Consider the following 18,267-nt stretch of genomic DNA (forward strand, 5'->3'; position numbering starts at 1 on the left):
TGACATTACTTATAGGAAGTGGTTTGTTAAGAAAAAGGTTGATGTCTAAATATTGGTCACTTATACTAAAGGATCCTGTTTTTGCATTTATTACCTTTTTTTTTTTTTTGGTATACTGAAAGGGAAAAAAATAAGATTTATCTTTTTAATTCATAATATAGTGAAGCTGAATGGTGACCAATTTCCTACTGAACCACTGAACAGATTTTTCCACATTTCCAGGAAATTCAGTTTTAGGGAAAAATAAATAAATAAATAGAATTGCATCAATACACTTACTTTTTATTTTTCCTTTATATTGCAGAGAACAGTTACATTGCAAGAAATCAGAAACTGTTAAAATAGGCAACATAAAATAACTTTGATTTACATGGTCGTACAAGGTAAGTTAAACATATTCCTAAGAACTCCTCGTTTTGTGTGAATTGTGACCTTCCATTTAGCAGTGGTGCCACAACAGTTGTTTTATGTAACATAAGAAATATTACTATGCATCTCCATGTAACACATCACACCAATCTAAATATTTGATATAATATTTCATAGTTTGAGGTTTAACATTAGTATCAAATTCCCTAAACTAATACCTGAATCTTTAAAACTCACAAAACAAAACAGTTACCCAAGTGGAAAACATCTTAAAAGCTCTCTGTAGTTGGGAATAAAGCTTTATTAAATACAACTGTTCTGACACAATGAATGTACTTACCATAATACCTATGGGCTTACACTATTATTGCTCTCTTGAACAATTCCCTAAGTGGATATATATAATTTAGGGCACCAAGGTCTCTCAAAATATACTATCTTACAAGTTAGTCAGTGTCTATCAGCTCTAGCTAAGTTCATAGTAGGAAGTGTCTCTGCCTTTAACAAAACCGTGTAATTGAATTTGGAAGGTTTGTTAAGGAGTTTATATAAAAACTATAAAAACATAAAGACTAGCATCTCAAAAATTCTGTTACTGACTTCCAAACATCTGGCAAAACGTTATAAAATCGGTGTCCTCAGGAAATCAACAGGAAGGCTTAATAGGGAAATGATGAGGAGAACCGAACTATTTCCAAATAAATTTCAGTTAAGACTCTTAAGCTCATGTATTATCCGTATTAACATATCAGAAGAGTTTACCTGAACAAAGTTTCAAGTATAGAAATATCGAAGAATTTGTTGTTTAATACTGATATTTTTCTCAAACTAAAATAAAATTTCACTCACATACATTACTTCCTCTTGTAACTAAACATCATAAGAAAAATAGCAAATTCTGCATTCAGAAAAAAAAATAAAATAATATATATATATATCTATAACCCATCAAATGACCTAAACAATACCACATACTGAATGCAAAAACAAAATATTCTTTGTCATGAGTAATCTGCCCAGCTACAGTCAAAAGAATCATAAAATCATAAAAGTATCATAAAATTTTCAAAATAGCTTCAGTGAGCTTTGGCTTAAGTTCAACACAAGAATTGCTGCGGCGGAATATCTATTTCAAAGTTACATGAAACTCTTCTGTGACATTACCTCTAATGTTTTTTTTTGTTTGTTTGTTTTTTTAACACTGGCAAAAAAAAAAATAAATAAAAGAAAGGAAAAACAATGATATGTGAAAAAGGGAAATTCACAAGAAAGAATCTGATTCTGTGTATGTGTGTATATACATGTATACACATCTTTAAAACACTGCTCCTTACTATTCTGCTTTTCTACAAAAGATATTTCCAGAAAGTTTGTAAATCTTGCAGATACAAGCAATTTCCTACCCTGTATAAATCACTGACAGCACTTTCCTGTAGAATGCACTCCTCCTACTCCCCATTAGTCTTGCATGGCAATAAACACAATAGTTTGGTTTTGTTTTAACAGAAGTGAAAATTATTCTTGAATTTCATGAATTTATCCAGACATTTTGCATTTGTTTTTTGTTTCACAGTTTCCATTTTTTATGGAAGATATGCTTACTCCTATTTTAATCATAGCACATTGTAATGTTCCTGTCGTGTTGCGCTGTTGTGTTGACACATGAATAGAAATGGAAGTTCAATTCCACCTTTAAGGCTAGGGGAGAGGGAAGATACTTCACATGAGCAACTCATACAACAAGTGTTCTTCACGTTTGTTTGTTTTTTATTATCTTAAAAAAACAAACAAACAAACAAAAACACAGACACACATAAGCCCATATATTCATATATTTCCTTCTTATTTCAAAATAACGTGGCCCAACACAGAACAAGAACAAGAAGCAAGATGCAGACTATGAAAATAATTTTAGGCTCCAGTATTTCTTCTGCTTCCCTTGCAGTGTGAAATGGTCTTAATTTAGAAGAAAGTAATGCCCCAAGCCTCTCAGCCTTTACAGGAGAAAAGGGAAAAAAAAAATCATTCTGCAAAGCTTGTTAAATGTAATCTACACCACACTACAAGTGAGGTTTGCCAGCATTATAAAACATAAGTAGCCATGTCTCCTGCTAAACCAATGGGTAGCTGCTCTCATCTTCTGTGCTGCACACACGGGCACCATTCAGAGGCCACAGTCACCTGCATCTCACAGGAGCTGTTACTAATTATTCGTTATTAATAACCACCTTTAGGGATGCAAGGATCAAAGATTGGACCAAGCACTGTTCCCACATGTAACAGGCAGCAGGGCCCACACCAGCCCTGCACACTTCAAAGCAGCTGCAGGCAGAGGAGCAGCCACAACAGGGCCTCAGCCATAGGACAGCCTCCTGCCTTTCTACTTTTTAGCTGGCCTTCACTGGGAGCTTGGTGGTGGATGACAAGAGATCCCAAGCTGGATTGCAGCCATCTAGCTGCTTTTTGGAAACAGTGAAATAATGTTTTCTTCTCTGTCTGATGCATCCATGGGGAGTATTCTCCTTCATTTTCTTACTTCCAGAAACATCCCCAAACACCATCCACCACCCTCCTCACAGGAGGAGGGGTTTGAGCGCACAGTGGTGATTCTAGGACCACATAAGGACTAGGAAGGGGGACCTCCTTTGTGCAGGACAGATTGTGGAAGCGCACTCATCTTGGACAAACAAGTTCACTTCTCTGAGATGTTAAATTAATACACATGCAGCCTGGTTAAACCACACTCTTAAATCTTGTCTGTCTTTCTTCACTATCTGTGACAAGATTCTTCTCTTTGAAACTATTAAGAGAAGTTGACCTTTTGTGATTACATGTATTTCCTCTGTTGAGTCTTCAGACTCATCATTCTGCCATGTCGCTGCTTTCCTGAGGATGATGGTATATAAATAGGCAATCTGAAAAGATCTTTCAGATCAGTTTGACAATTTGTCTTCCTCAATAATATGAGAAGATAGGAACTTGTAAACTTTCTCTTCAAAAACTTGGTAGAGTCGAACATACTGAACTACGTTTAATGATTTCTAAAGGAGCCCTGATTTAAAGACTGGAAAAAAACTGCAAAGTTTGGAAACATCTGGTACTAATCTAATACCTATTCCAATCTAAAAAGACTGATTAAACACTACAGCAACAGGTGGTGCAAACACTAGTAAGTCAATTTTAATAAGAGGTCAACACCTTCAGCTCCTTGTTTTTCATTCCATAAGTACTAATAAATTCCTCTCAACAGGTGTGAGGCTAGGATGTATAATTACATTGTTCACATGCAAAGGTCTAGTAGTTCTGTTCAAAATTTCTCTTAAAAGAAAAGGAAAGAACTTCCAATGGTATTAATGTCTGTGGTGGTTTTACTCGGGTGGGTGGCTGAGCTCCACCACAACTGCTCTCTCACTCCCCCTCCTCAAAGAAGAACAGGGAGAAAACACGATGAAAAGGGCTCAGTGGTTGAGATAAGGATGACAAGATTGCACAGTAATTATCATGACGAGCAAAACAGACTCAGCATAGGGAGATAGATTTATTGCATATTACTAACAAGCTAGAGAAGTGAGAAACAAAGGAAAGAAACCAAAAGCACCTTCCCCCCCATCTACCCTGTTCCACATCCTCCCCCAAGCAGTGCAGGGGAATGGGGGTTATGGTCAGTCTATAGCGCTTCTTCTCTGCCGTTCCTTCTCGGTCACTCATCCTCTGTGTTGTCGGGTCCCTTCCACAGGATGCAGTCCTTGCTGGACTGATCTGGTGTGGGCTGCCAACAGGCAGCAGCTCTTCCAGAACTGTTCCAGATATGGGTAAGTACCATGGGGTACCCTTAGGAGCAAACTGCTCCAACCTGGCTCCCCCATGGGCAGCAGCTCCTGCCAGGTCACCTGCTCCTGTGTGGTCTCCTCTCCACGGGCTACAGGTCCAGCCCAGAATCTGCTCCAGCAGGGGTCTTCCACAGGCGGCAGCCTCTGTTGGTGCAGGTCCACCTGCTCCACTGTGGTCTCCTCCACGGGCTGCAGCGTGGAACCCTGCTCCACCGTGGTGCTCCATGGGCTGCAGGGGGACACCCTGCTTCACCATGGGCCTCACCACAGGCTGCAGGGGACTTTTGCTCCGGCACCTGGAGCACCTCTCCCCCTCCTTCTTCACTGACCTTGGTGCCTGCAAGGCTGTTCCTCACTCCTCTCACTCTCCCAGCTGCTGTGTAGTGCAGCATGTTTTTTTCCCCTGTCTTAAATATGCTCTCACAGAGGCACAAAACAACAATTATTGGCTCAGCTGTGGTCAGCAGTGGAGCCCTTACCTAACATGGGACAGTTTCTAGATTCTTCTCACAGAAGCCACCGCTATGGCCCCCTGCTACCAAAACCTTGCCACTTAAACCTACTACAATATCATCCCTGACTTCCTCTACCCTTTTCTTTTCATGTCTATATTTCAGATCATGCCTTTTTATAGGAATCTGAGTGGAAAAAATACCACACACTGCACAGTACTTCTCCAGGAAGAAAAAGCTCTATAAAAAGTTTCTAGGACTAGGGAAAGAAAAAATACAAGAGTGGGACCTGGTTCCAGTCTGCTAGGGCTTTCCCTTCAGAGTAGTCGACCTATATTTTTATTCCAGGGTGTACTTAAGGATTAATTTTTAAATACTGTATCTATTTATTTTTATTTTAACACTAAATAATGCCAAACAAAGAATGTAATGTTTTTTATAAAGCTTTGTAAAGCTGGGACAAACTTTTCTTGGTACCTGAAATGAAAATGACACTTCAGAGTTGTGTTCTGGTTTGACTGCAGCCCAGATAAAATAGGATAAAGATGCTCTAAACAAAACAAGATCTTTGTTTTTTTGCTAAAAGATAAGACACTCAACTAAATGGTTCCTATACCTCTTACTGTCTACAAGAGTTTCTAATTGCCTGCCACATGGACTATTTTCACAAGAAATCCCAAGGGTTTATATGTTGTGGAAATACACAATAAAGCAGAGAGTATCAAAGGAGCAATTATATCAAAATTCAAAAAAGAAAACGCTTATCTGAATCAATAAGGAAAAACTGTCCTCCAATGCACTATGTATGGGTTGGAAGGTCCAACACAGAAGTAAATAAATGAACACAGTTATTACTCTGCAGGGGCAAGAGCCTGAATAACTGCTTATTCCAGTTTTTTGGCAACACTGAACTGATTACATCTGGTGGCGGTAGGGGGAATCTGAAAGCTGAGGAAACTATACCAGAACACACAGCAAATCAGGAAAGTACAGAGAGAATTTGGGCTCCTGGAGGGTCATGCTCAAAGAGTATAGTGCAGCTTAGAGTGGTGAATAATCCTTAGCTGTACCGCAGCAATGATGCCCCTGGAACAAACTACCTCTCAAGGGGAGATCACATCACTTTCCACTAGTTGCAACAGTGTCAGCCAAAGCAAGTACAAAAGGAGGAGAAAAAAATAAAAAATAAAAGGTTTTGCCATAATCCACTAATAGAAGGAAATATGTTTGCTTTCTTGCCTTCTGTGATGGCAGCATTTCCTTAGTAGCAACAAGTGATACAGTTCACATGCTTCGCATGTTGGTGCATCTTCTCTGGCCAACTTTTGCTTGCATTTGGTCAAGTCCTGTCTGAAAATCCAACTGTATAAATACCCTGTGCATTCCTCTGGCCTGCACTGCTACCCACAGCCTCAGCCACACCTCCCTGTCCCCAAACCACATGGGCTGTTAATGAAAACCTATGCCAAGAAATCTTCCACCTGATGGCTTCACCCTAAGAGTTCAGGATCAAGTTGGATTGCTTGGGCAAAAATTTTTCACTTCCAACCATCAGTATTTAAAATGATGTTCCATCCTAAATGGTCTCTCTTGAGCTCAGAATACCAAAAAAAAAATCTCTAAAAATTCCTCTGGCTTCAGTCTTACATTCTTTTAGCACAGCTGGGTACCTGCTTTCTGATCAGAAAGTCTTTTTAGTTATGAGAGCCTTTAACAACCACAACCCTGCTTGCTGTAGAACTACACTATTCTTTGTTTATTTATTAATTATGAATAATTAGAGGGGATACTCCCAGGAGAAAATTGTTGTGTTTTCAAGGTGGATATTTTAAGAACATTCATTTTTAATATAAGACCAACTAAGCAACCCTCAGCCAAAGCTCAGGGATATTTGTAAATGCCTATGCAGGCATGTTTAGAAGAACAATGTAAAACAAAACAAAATATGTTTGAATTTAAGAAAAAGAAAAACATTTCCACTGAGAAATCAGTTGCACTAAAATCCAAATAGTAGAACAAATATAGGATTTAATAGAAGTCTGATTGGCATTTCTTTTTCCTAATTCCTATTTACCACTTGTGGCCTGAAGGCAACATACAAACAGCTTTTGCTCCATTTTAATTACATGGATTTAAAAAGCTATTATCAAAACAGAACCTTCAAGTTTCTGCTCCCCCCTCCCCCCCCTCCCCCCCAGCTGTATTGATATAATAGAGTTACTAATGTTTTAGCTTACTCCCTTGAGCCTATGATTTTTTTTTCCTCTACATAATTCCTACATTTCCATATGAGTCAGGAAAAAAAAAAAAAAAAAAAAAAGTGGGAAGGGGGAGAGAAAACAGCTGTAAACAGGACTTTTCAGATATTGCAACTGAGATTTCCCCTGCCCACATCTAATGACCAGAATGAAGTGGAGAGGAGAAAAAGGATTAGCATACATAGATAAAAACCACTTTATTACAGGGAGAAGAAATTGTTTCCTGGTACTCTTGAGTAATTTTTCAACATCAAGATATTAAATTAGTAGGGAAAACATCTGTAAGAAATCATCCTTTTTCCTAAGAACGTGTAGATTTCAGTGGTCAGCCAGGGCATCTAAATTGTCAACCTGACCAATGTGATGGCACTTTGATGTAATGGTAAAAGACAAGACAGCATACTCGTATGCTTTAAAATATAAAAATAAATAATGATTATCTACAAGATAAGTATCTTGTTAAACATTTGCAGTATCAGTAAATAATTTTAAGGAAGTATTGCTGTCAAAATAAAAATTACTTTGATTTCAAACCAAATCCACCTGAATCAAAATATATTGCCCCACAGTAAATTTTAGAAATGTTGTGGAGCATCTCTTATACACTGTAAAGCAGAGTCTAGAGCTTCATAAATCAGAAAGATAAGCCATCAGGCTTATGCCTTTACCAAGGTTTTATGCCAGTCCAAATGAGTTCATTTGGTCTGTCTTGCTAATTACACAGAAACTACTTCCTGATAGACTTGATTAAAGCGGAATAGATATGATTTTTTGCTGATATCTGCCAAAGATAGTTATGATTATTTTTTTTTCCTTCTGGGAGTAGATTAATTTACCCAAGATTGTGCCATACTATGCTGCAGATACCAGAAGTTTTCATAACTCAAGGAAAGAATTTAGACAACATTAATGGGAAAAAAATAACTAAAATGTCATTAAACACAGACAAACGTCTAACTCAGCAGTTCTCTGAATCACAGACTTCTGAAGGCTGTGAGAGAAAAACAAACTAACAAACAAACAAAAACATTTTTGCCCTGATCTTTCATTTCAGAGCTTTTAAGCAGCTGTGCATTTGTGTTCAGAAAGAAGGGAGTCTGAGTATAACTAAGGCCTAAAGCATTACCTATTGATACCAATGAGTTTTTTTTGTTCGTTTGTTTAATGATTTAATATATTTAAATTCAAGTTGTAAACGCTCATTTCACTATATTGCTTAACAAATACCTGGAAGCAAAATGGCTTTCATGGGATTGCAGTCATGTTATATGAGAAGACAAATTTGTTATAGTTGAACATGCAAACCAAAAGACAGGGTGGGATTTATATTACCAGCTAGTGCCAAAGACTAATTGGTGAAGGTCAGCAGAGCTGCAGCATTCTTCATGAAGGGATTGAACTCGTTTTACTTTTGTTACCCAATTACTTTGTTTTTTAATCTCAAATAGTTATCTAGGCCCTCTTTATAGTCGATGGAGAGAACCTCAGAAATCCTGTACTAAAAGGAGGCTGAAAGAGTCAGCTGCTTGAAATACCTGTCCACTGACTACAAGGGTTCTTAAACGACTGGTTTTGGTTAGAATTATGAACTCTGGGTGACAGAAACATAGGTAAATGAATTCTACCCATTTGGGTAGAATGGAATTCTACCCATTTTGTCATCTCCCTGGATGAGACTCAAACTGAGGTAGAATCCACCATGCCTGAGTGCCTGTGGCTCCCTAACGTGGGAAGAAAATTTTAGTCATTATTCCTTATGAGAGTGATACACAGCCTCTTATAAAATGAAAAGGCAAAGCACATTTTTAATGCAGTCTCAAAAAGCAAATCATTATGTATATCATTTTGTATAAACATAGTCATCAAGGGAATTTGCAATAGATTTATACCAACATTTTAATAAGTTTCATAAGAAAGAGGTTCATCAAATAAAAATAATGAATGATGGAATTAAAGAACCACTGAAAATTGCTAATGTGTTTAATCATCTCAACATCTATATTTATATATGACAAATTTGGATGATATAGTGAGTGTAATTCCATTTCAATTCTCTAAGCAGGAATTGCATTTTAGGATGCTCCACAAAAGCAAAGCCAGAGCTTGCCTTGTCTGCAGGCAAACAAAGTAGGGATCTCTGACCATTTGTGTGAGTGCACTTGATTAACTGAATATCTGGATGTAGGAGAAGCTTTCAATGAGCAAAAGTCATGTGTGAGCCAAAGAGAAAATAATGAGACTGGTGTTACGTGGAAAAATGAAGAGTGAACAAAAAAACTGTAAGGTGTAATAAACTCTTACATTTTTCTGTGACCTAGAACCACACCTGAATAACCCGACCATTAAGCTAGTCATTTAGCTGGGCTCACAAGTGCTAAATCCAACAGTGGATACACACAAGGACAGATAAATATGGTTAACTCAATCCATGCTGTAATCCTGAAAACCTCTGCTCAGTTGCTTTGCTGCACTGAAAGTTTTTAAGTACAAAAAGATTTTTTTCTGACTTTTATGTTTTGTCTTTTTCTTTGACTCACAATGTCTCATCTCCCCATCCCAAGCAGGTCTGCTCTGCCTTGAAGAAAAACAATTCCAGGAAAAGCACATGGAAGATGCTGGGGCCAGGAGCAGAACCTGGCTGGGAGCATCAACTCACATATCAGCACTCGTCCTATTTCTGGGTCCCCAGTCTCATGAAAGGAGGTGACATCTCCCTCAAAATCACTTGCTCAAGTACAATTTTTGTATTTTTCAGACAGACTCATCCACAAACACTTGGACTGCTGACGATCCTTTTAGACTCTATCCTAAGGCCTCCATTGGTTTTTAAGGTTATAGTCCTCTCCTGGCCGGACTCATCACCAGGATAACATCACTCCCGACTGTAAGCAGCTCCCAGGAGAGTGGCTGGAACCAGAACCTCCAGCAAAAGTTGTGCCTGCACTGCCTATGAAAGCTATTTGGTGTACAAAGGCAAGAAAATCTGCCAATAGAAATCAAGAGCAGAAAATCTGGACGTCTCAAAGATAAGGCTATATGATGGCCCTATTTATAACTGACCATATGTCAATTGATTTTCTGGTGCTCATACAGGACATCTCCGTGACTCCAGCCTCTGTGCTTCTTTGCACCTCACTCTTTTGCCAGGTTTATTTGTACATTTCCCCAGCTCTGAAGGCAAATCAAGTTAATTTGCTATTATGTGAGATTAAGCAAAATAACTAAAGGAAATAAGAATATAATGCTCTGATTTGCTGTGCATCATTCTCTATGGGAAATGAGTAATGACATGACAGCTTTCCCTGCACAAAGAGGAGGGCTCTACTTTTCCTGCTGTATGCAGGACCTTATGATAGTGCAGGTTACACAGTACCTGAGTAACTACTCAAATGCTCATTCCTACCCAAAGTTTCACACAACTTTCCATTAAACCTTGCATTTCAATTTGAGACATACTTAGCACCCCCAAAACCCAAGGATTGTCTTAAATGCCTACCAATTTTACAACCGCATGATGAAAGAAATAAATTATTTTTTTATTGAACACTGTGCAATATTAGTCCATTTGGAATAGAGATAAGGAATTAAAGAGCCAAAAAGGCCTTTCCAGTCAATGATCTAAGATGAAGAGATGCCTGGGAGAGAACAGACAAATTTGGAGTATAGGAAATGAAAAACAATTAGAAGAATTAAAATAATTGTATTTTCCATGAGGGGAAGATAGAGATATGGGATAAATTACCAAGATGGGTTTCTAGAACATTCAAAATGGTAATAATGGGGTTTCAAGAAGAGCTATGAGAAAATCTTCTTAGTGAGCATAAATCCAACTTTTAAAAAATTCTAATCACAAATTTGGTGAACCTAGGGAGAGGTTAATTAAGGTTAGCAGAAATAAAGAGGGTAAGGACAAGACCTACTGCAGCAGTTTCCTCCACCTTCTCAAATTTCTAGCAACTGGAAACAAAAGAACGACTGCAGAGACTGTGGGTGCAAATAGGGAAGAGTGCAATGTTATCTTGTTCTCTCATCCTACGCTTAACTCATTTCCCAAAAAAATTAAGTGACATAATCTTCATAGGGATGCAAACATTTTTATGAGCTACAATTCTTTTGGAAAGGTGGTGTTACTTTGCTAATTCGTAAGATTAACATATCTGACAGGTGAAACTTATTGTTAATCAAGTGGCACAGAAAAGATTGGACCAAATATATTCCCTGTTTTTCTCATGGGCTGAAATTTATATGTTGATTTTTGCTTTCCTAAACACTAAATACAGGCTGAGAATTAAAGAACGGTATCCTACAGTGTATGATCCTCATGTCTAAGTTGTTTTTTTCAAAACTACTATCCATTTATCTGCAGATCAAAAGTATGTGCTATCCCTGCCTTTTCATCATATGTAGTAAGCTGGGATTTGGATAAAAAATAAAATAAAATAAAATAAAATAAAATAAAATAAAATAAAATAAAATAAAATAAAATAAAATAAAATAAAATAAAATAAAATAAAATAAAATAAAAAGATCCATCACTATCTAATGCAGGTTTCCCTCTTTTAAAGTCTTGGTCTTGCCCACTTGTATAAGGTGGGATGTTATACTTCTACACAGATTGCAGATTTCAATCAAGTACTAGTTTCTCAATTCCTTGTGTACACGGATACACATCAGAATAATCTGAAATGTGAACCCGCAGCAGTACTTGTAAAAGTAGCTAGTAGCCAATAGTTAATTTTGGAGACAAAATACTGCAAAACCCTGGTGGTGTTAAACCCTTTCAGCTGACTACGGCAGTGTCTAAGCTACTAAAATAACACCCATAGAGGACATCAGTTGGTGCTAGAAGATCAGTCTCACTACTGCACGTGCTTTAGGGGGGTTACTTCAGATAGCATTTGCAGGCTTAAAGGGAGTACCAGCACAGCCATTTTCTCCATCACCACAAGCTGCCAGGGACCATTGCTTTTGTCATCTATGGTTCACTCTGCTATTTGTGTTAATTCAAAATTCTTTATCACTTATTAGCCTTCCACTCTGAGCCCATTATCATCACAATTAAGAAGGAGATCAGAGGAGTTAATTAGTTGATAGCTTGTTCACTGTTGCTCCAGTGTTATCAGTTTCCTGGCTTCTATGTTTTGTTTGTTTGTTTGTTAATTCACCAGTCCATAACATCAGGACTGGTACTCACTTCAAAAATTGCATTTGTGGAGTCAAAAACAAGTGGGAATAAAATACTAAGGAATTTATGTGGCATTTATTTATACTTAAAGATTTTAAGAGCACTTCAAATCTTTATTTTGGGAGACCTAGTTCATTTTTCTCCTACTGAATTAGGATAAAATAGGATAGAGTGCCCTCTTACAGAGTAGCAAAGCAGAAGTTATAAACAGAAGGCTCTGCTGTCCTTCTTCAGTTTTAAGACTAATTGCATTTTCATGAAGATTTTTTTATGCTCCATTCACCCTATATCCCTCTGCATTACCACCCTGTTAAAACTCACCCTGAGTTTTAACAAATGACTCATCCTTATTAACTCAGCCCTGTCAGCTTTCTTTCGGTACATAGTATTTCAATAGGTAATGCAGTATAAGGGACTCTCCACTAGCCAACTTGATTAGTCATAGTCTCCTCTTTGCTTACCATGCTATTCTATTTATTTTAAAGTCATCTGGAATGTATTCCCTGCTCTGGTTCATACTGTGTTGCTTAATGTTGGAAGTCCCGAACAAGACATACTTTATTTGTAAAATTCTGGAACGGCCTAACTTCAACCGAATGCTGCAGGCACCTTGCTTTACACTTTACTTGAACTTTGTTAACAGCTTAATGCCAGCTTCACTAACTCCCTGAAGCATCCCTTTCAATAAAATGTATCTTTAAAAACTCAGACCCTTTCCACCAACACATACAGGACTACAGTAAGATAAGCTCTACCATTCTATAGTTCTCCAGATCTCTGCTGCTACATCACCTACAAACACACCTTGTGGTCTCTCAGAAATCTCAGTCTCTTTCAGAAAACTGTGTTTCTTAGAATTCCCCTCTTCACCAATATCACCACACTAGTTTCAGGTCACTTTTCTTCTTTTCTTTTATTTTTAATTATTTTTTAAACATTTGGTTGAAGAAGCATTTGAAGTTATAAGATGGGATGAAGTACTTCTGCTCAAACAGTTCTTCATAGTTATTACTGAATACATTAGCAACAACACAAACAACACTGACCCCCACAGTACCCCCATTCTCCCTCACAAAAATAAAGTTGTTGTGTTCTTTTCTTTTTTAAACTAAATACATTGTGCTTTATAAAGAAAAAGCTACCTACCATCTATCTAGTTAGTGCATCCATTCTGTGCTTAAGGCTTCTGAATATAGGCAGCAAGGAGGGAAGGATCCTCTAGGATTGTTACGTTTATCAGTTGGCTGAGTGTCACCTCCCTAAAACTGGTTTCACCCACTTTAATTGCTTGTTAGTTGAGCCAACCTGCCTTCAGTTGAAAGAACATTTTTATTGCAATTATGATAGACATGGTTATTTAATGAAAAAAAAAAAAAGGATAAAGAAATAAAGCATATTATTACCCTACCACATTCATTTACAGAATGTACTGTCTTCTTAGTTATAAAAAATTGAGAGATTTGTTCCTAATTAACCTAAAAAGGCTATTCATAGAAAAGGGCCCATTTGTGATCTGATTAAAGTAGTCTGAAATATTTGGGCCAAATTAGAAAATCTTGTAAAGTATCAATTGTGTTAAAACACTTCTTATCTTTCTTCCTACTCCCCACTCTCCCCTCTTTTTTTTTTTCTCTCTTTTTTTTTTTTTTTGTACACCAATATATTGCCTTTAAGATTAATTTTATCTTGTTTTTCCCTTCCAAACACCACAATAACATTGAATAATATGTTTATATGCAAAAGCACTAAACATAGGCTTTTGCAAAATACCCACACAGTGTCCAGCAGAACAGGAACTAGCTACAATTTTCATATGGTCATTATTAAGTGTGAGCAAACTACAAATCTTTGCATGTTGACTTCCAATTTTCAGTTGACTTTTATTCTGTACCCCACTGAAATTCATGGGGATGTGGTTGTGAGCCAGTCATTATGAAACTTGGCCCTGAATGGGTTAAACAATAAGGATTAAACCCTGATCTCACTGAAGTTAATGGCAGGGCTCTTCACCTCAGCTGGTTCAGGATTTCACCCTAGGTCATATGGCAGAATTTTAACCTCTGTTTGAGGAGAAAATGAATTATCTGTCACATGCCAGACAGATGAACATAAAACAAATTAATCTGTAACCAGAAAACAAGCCACAGGGAACATCACCATCACACACAGCTCCATACATCAAGAGACCTTCTGTTCAGTATTAAAGCTATGAAGGTGCCTCTTTCTCCCTTCAGCTCCACAGTCTAGAAGCCTTCTTTGAACAAGTTTCAGGAGACTTCTCTGCTGCCATCTCCTTTCCATGAAGCAAGTCCAATGGCAACATCTCCCAGATTCCTGATTAATTAGCAGGCTATCCTGCAAACTCACAACGTGTGTTCCATATAGAAGTGGGCTCTGGCACTAGTCCAACCCAAGTGTAGGAAGACAAGTGAAAAATTCTCACCAATAATAAAAACAGTTAGGGTAATAGAGCTTTTCAAAAAAAGAAAAACATTTCATTTGCATGTTACAATTTTCTTCAAAACAGATGGATATTCTGAATATGAGTAAATACTAGAATGGGTTGAAAAATGAATATATTTTACTAAGAAAATTAAAACAACAACAACAACAACAACAAACAACAACAACAGCAACAAAAAAAGGTTTGCTCCATTTAAACTTTCAAAAGTTTGAGTCCAAAATTTGTCAATCCACTTTGGACAACATTGTAAAATGTTTTTAAGAGCTGATTCCCGTGCCTCTGAATAGTCCATACTGGAATACAATCAGAAACTATTTCCAGTGCTATTAAAAAAATTAAAATCTCACTAAATCTTTATGCCACTCTGATAGGGCAGTAAACTTCTAAGAGTAGGGGCAATGCCAGAGAATTAGCTCTCATTTATGGGGCTTCTAAAAGTGATAAGTAGAGTCGAACAACTGGCCATAAACTAGCAACAAAATCTATAAATCAACAGCATGCAGCAAGGCTGCAGAGAAGGCAGTGCTCAAAAAGTTTTGCTTGTTTCTCATGTCTTTTTTAGTCTTTACTTTCCATGCACATCAAAACTTGATCTATACCAAACATTATTTAAATAGATGAAATTCTGTTCTCTCTGTTGGTCTTAACATTCCTGCAAACTAAGGAAAATAAACTTAGAAGTGGGGAGGTTATTATGACAAATCCTACACTCCATTAAGTTCTCTCAGGAAAGTATAAAGTGTGATAAGACAAACAGACTGAAGAAAATGCCCTAAAACCAGAAAGTGACTACCAGTAAATGGTAGAGCAAATAGGCAGACTGTGAAACTGATCAGCATTTATGGGACTCTGCCCAGGACTGGGAAAAAGGTGTGCAATTCCCCACAGCTGAATCACCAGATCTTTCACTCCCCAGAGGCTGCAAGGGTCCATTCCCCAGTGTGAGCAGAAGGCAAGAAGAGGCTTTGGTAAGCAGAAACCTGCCGTGCCTACTTCATGGCCTTTGCTGTTTGCAGAGGGTGTGGAGCTGGGAGAGGGACCCAGCTCCATCCCTTGGTCCCTAGCAGCTGCAAACAGATTCCTGCTCCTTCACACTTTTCTGGGCAGCACAAAGGGGTCAGGCTGTGGTGCTCTTGTTCACATTTAACATGTCTTTTTTCCTTTCTCTCTCTCTTTTTTTTTTTTTTTGAAAAATGACAGGATTTTTAGGACTGGAGGCACATCTAAATAGTGTCAGAAAAAGGAAAGGTTTTGATTACAGTTAGTTATCTGGCACTATCTATTTAGAAATGTCTGAACAAATAACTCCAATGTCAGATGCTCTAGTTCTGGCAGACTAAAGAAATACGATTAGATCTGGCTGCCCAGATGTCCCAACTTTGAGAATATTTTTAAGCACGAACTCATGTACTGCTGCTGTCATGTACTTCAGTAGGCTTATTTTGTTCCTGTGGGCTATAAATTGTAATAAAACTGAACCAGATAAATGGTTATAACTGGTCTCTCTTCTGTCATACATTATTTCAATGGAAAACGTGTCTTTGTGGTTACAGACCTGAAACTTCTTCCAAGTGCTGACCTGAAGGTACTGGTCATTCTGCTCTTGCAGAGCTATCTAAAAATAAGAACTTCTACTCTCTATTTCTTTGCTCTTCTTTGATTGCACATTTCCAACTGCGATATGGTGCTTTTTAATTATATTTATATAAATTTACATATAGACATAGAAACCTATTAATTTCTTCATATTGTCATTTCCAATTATTTTCACCTGCTTTCATTGTTTTTCATTTCTAGAACCACTGAGATAGCAATGGCTCCTATCACATAGCTTTGGCTCCTTACCAGTTATTTTTGTCTTGGTGGGTTGATTCAGATGAAAATCTTAGTGCTGGTTATGTTGGTGTTAGTTTTATGAAGCTCTCATGCTTATTTACAAAAGCAAATGCTTGGACATAAGTAATGATGTAGATCATTGCCTTTTCTTCTGATTTAAATAAGATAGCTTTATTTGAAAAAGCTCTTTAGAATATGTGATTTTCTGAACTGCTATCTATATTTTTTTTCATGGAGGAAAGGAAAGACAAGCCCAAGACACAAAAGTGGGGTGTCTCGTTTTTGCTTAAAGTGTTATTTAGATCCGAGTTTCACTTTTACATGTCCATCAGAAATGTACATTGAGAAAGCAGTTCTGACAGTAGGTGAGTGAAGTTCTCCACTAAAATTTGCAGCCAGATTGCTTTTTCCTGAAATGAATACGCAAAAGACTGTTTTTGCTTTCTCTCTAAAATTGTTCACAGGGGTCTCGTTATTTGCACAGAAGTTTATATAATTGCACCCACTCACATGATTTCAAAAACTGTTGTTTTTTTGTTTGTTTGTTTGTTTTTGTTTGGTTGGTTTTTGTTTGTTTTTTTTTTTGTTTTTGTCTGTGTACAAATATATACATATATATTTTAATCTCTTATATTTTCTTAATGTCTAGCTAGAAAGTTCAATTACAGCCGCTCTACTTATAAAAATCATACAAAGGCTTCAAGTCTCAGCATGTTCCAGCAGTAAAGTGCAAACAATTTTGCGGTTACAAAGGCTACTTTGCTGAACCTCATTCCTTCTTCTCTCTCTCCCACCAGCTGAATAAATGAGAGACATATTTAGCAACTTCAGTAGAAACTATTTTCTCATGCTCCCACTAACAAATCAGAGCACAAAATGACAGTAAGTCACAGAATAGGAGCAAAGGACACAAAGAACTAAATCAGAACTGATAAGGGAGGATGAAATGAATACAAAAAACAACAACAATAAACTAAGCCCTGAGTTCAGGTAGCAGATGTAATCTAAGCATCACAAAAGAAGCAGACAGCAAGATGATAGAACATCAAAAAAATAATGTATTACAACCTTTTAAAATCATGTTTCCATTCATTATCATATTAGAGGAACAACAGAAAACTATAGCAATAACATATATTTTAAAATCAGTTTTTTTTCCATTACTCCCAATTCTTCATCCAGTACAGTGAGAAAACTACCAAAAAAGAAAGCCACAATACTGTAACTCAGGCACTGACTTGGTTGGAAAAGGATTACTTGCAGTGAATATAACTTACTAAAATCTCACAGTAGAGCAGTGTATTTTTTCATGTTTTGATTCAAGTTCATATCTAAACAAGATTAACCGTTGCAAAGCACCCTCCATAGTGCAGGACTGCATCCATGGCTTCTTTGGGAGGGGGCAGGCTCTCTCCATCCAGTGAAGCTCTCACCCAGTCATGCAGAAACTGCTTCAGGGAGATCAGTTTCTGGAAGTCATTGGTTAACTTCCTATCAAACAGCTTTACACATTTGCAAGAATAAAAAGTTAGTCAAAACTAACATAGCCCCACAATAGCCCCCAGCAACTGCTCTCCAGATGGATGCTGCTCTTTGCTGTGTGGCCCAAGGAGCCTCTTCAGCCCCTCCCCAGCAGCAGCTTGCTTTCTGGTACTTGCTATTTCTAGTGGCAAGGAAGAAAATGACATCTGGCATGTTTTGAATTAGAATGACTAAAGATTTTTCCCCAAACAGTACATTTAAATATATACAGGTCTCATTCAAAAATGGTACAATTCAGGATTGATTTCTATGACCTTTACCACAGGCAATACATTTCAGACAGAAGACAGGGTGAGGTAGACTGTCCTAATTGCTCTGCATAGCCACAATT

This window comes from Anas platyrhynchos, chromosome 9 (genome assembly GCF_047663525.1).
Source record: "Anas platyrhynchos isolate ZD024472 breed Pekin duck chromosome 9, IASCAAS_PekinDuck_T2T, whole genome shotgun sequence".
NCBI classification, from domain to species: Eukaryota; Metazoa; Chordata; class Aves; order Anseriformes; family Anatidae; genus Anas; species Anas platyrhynchos.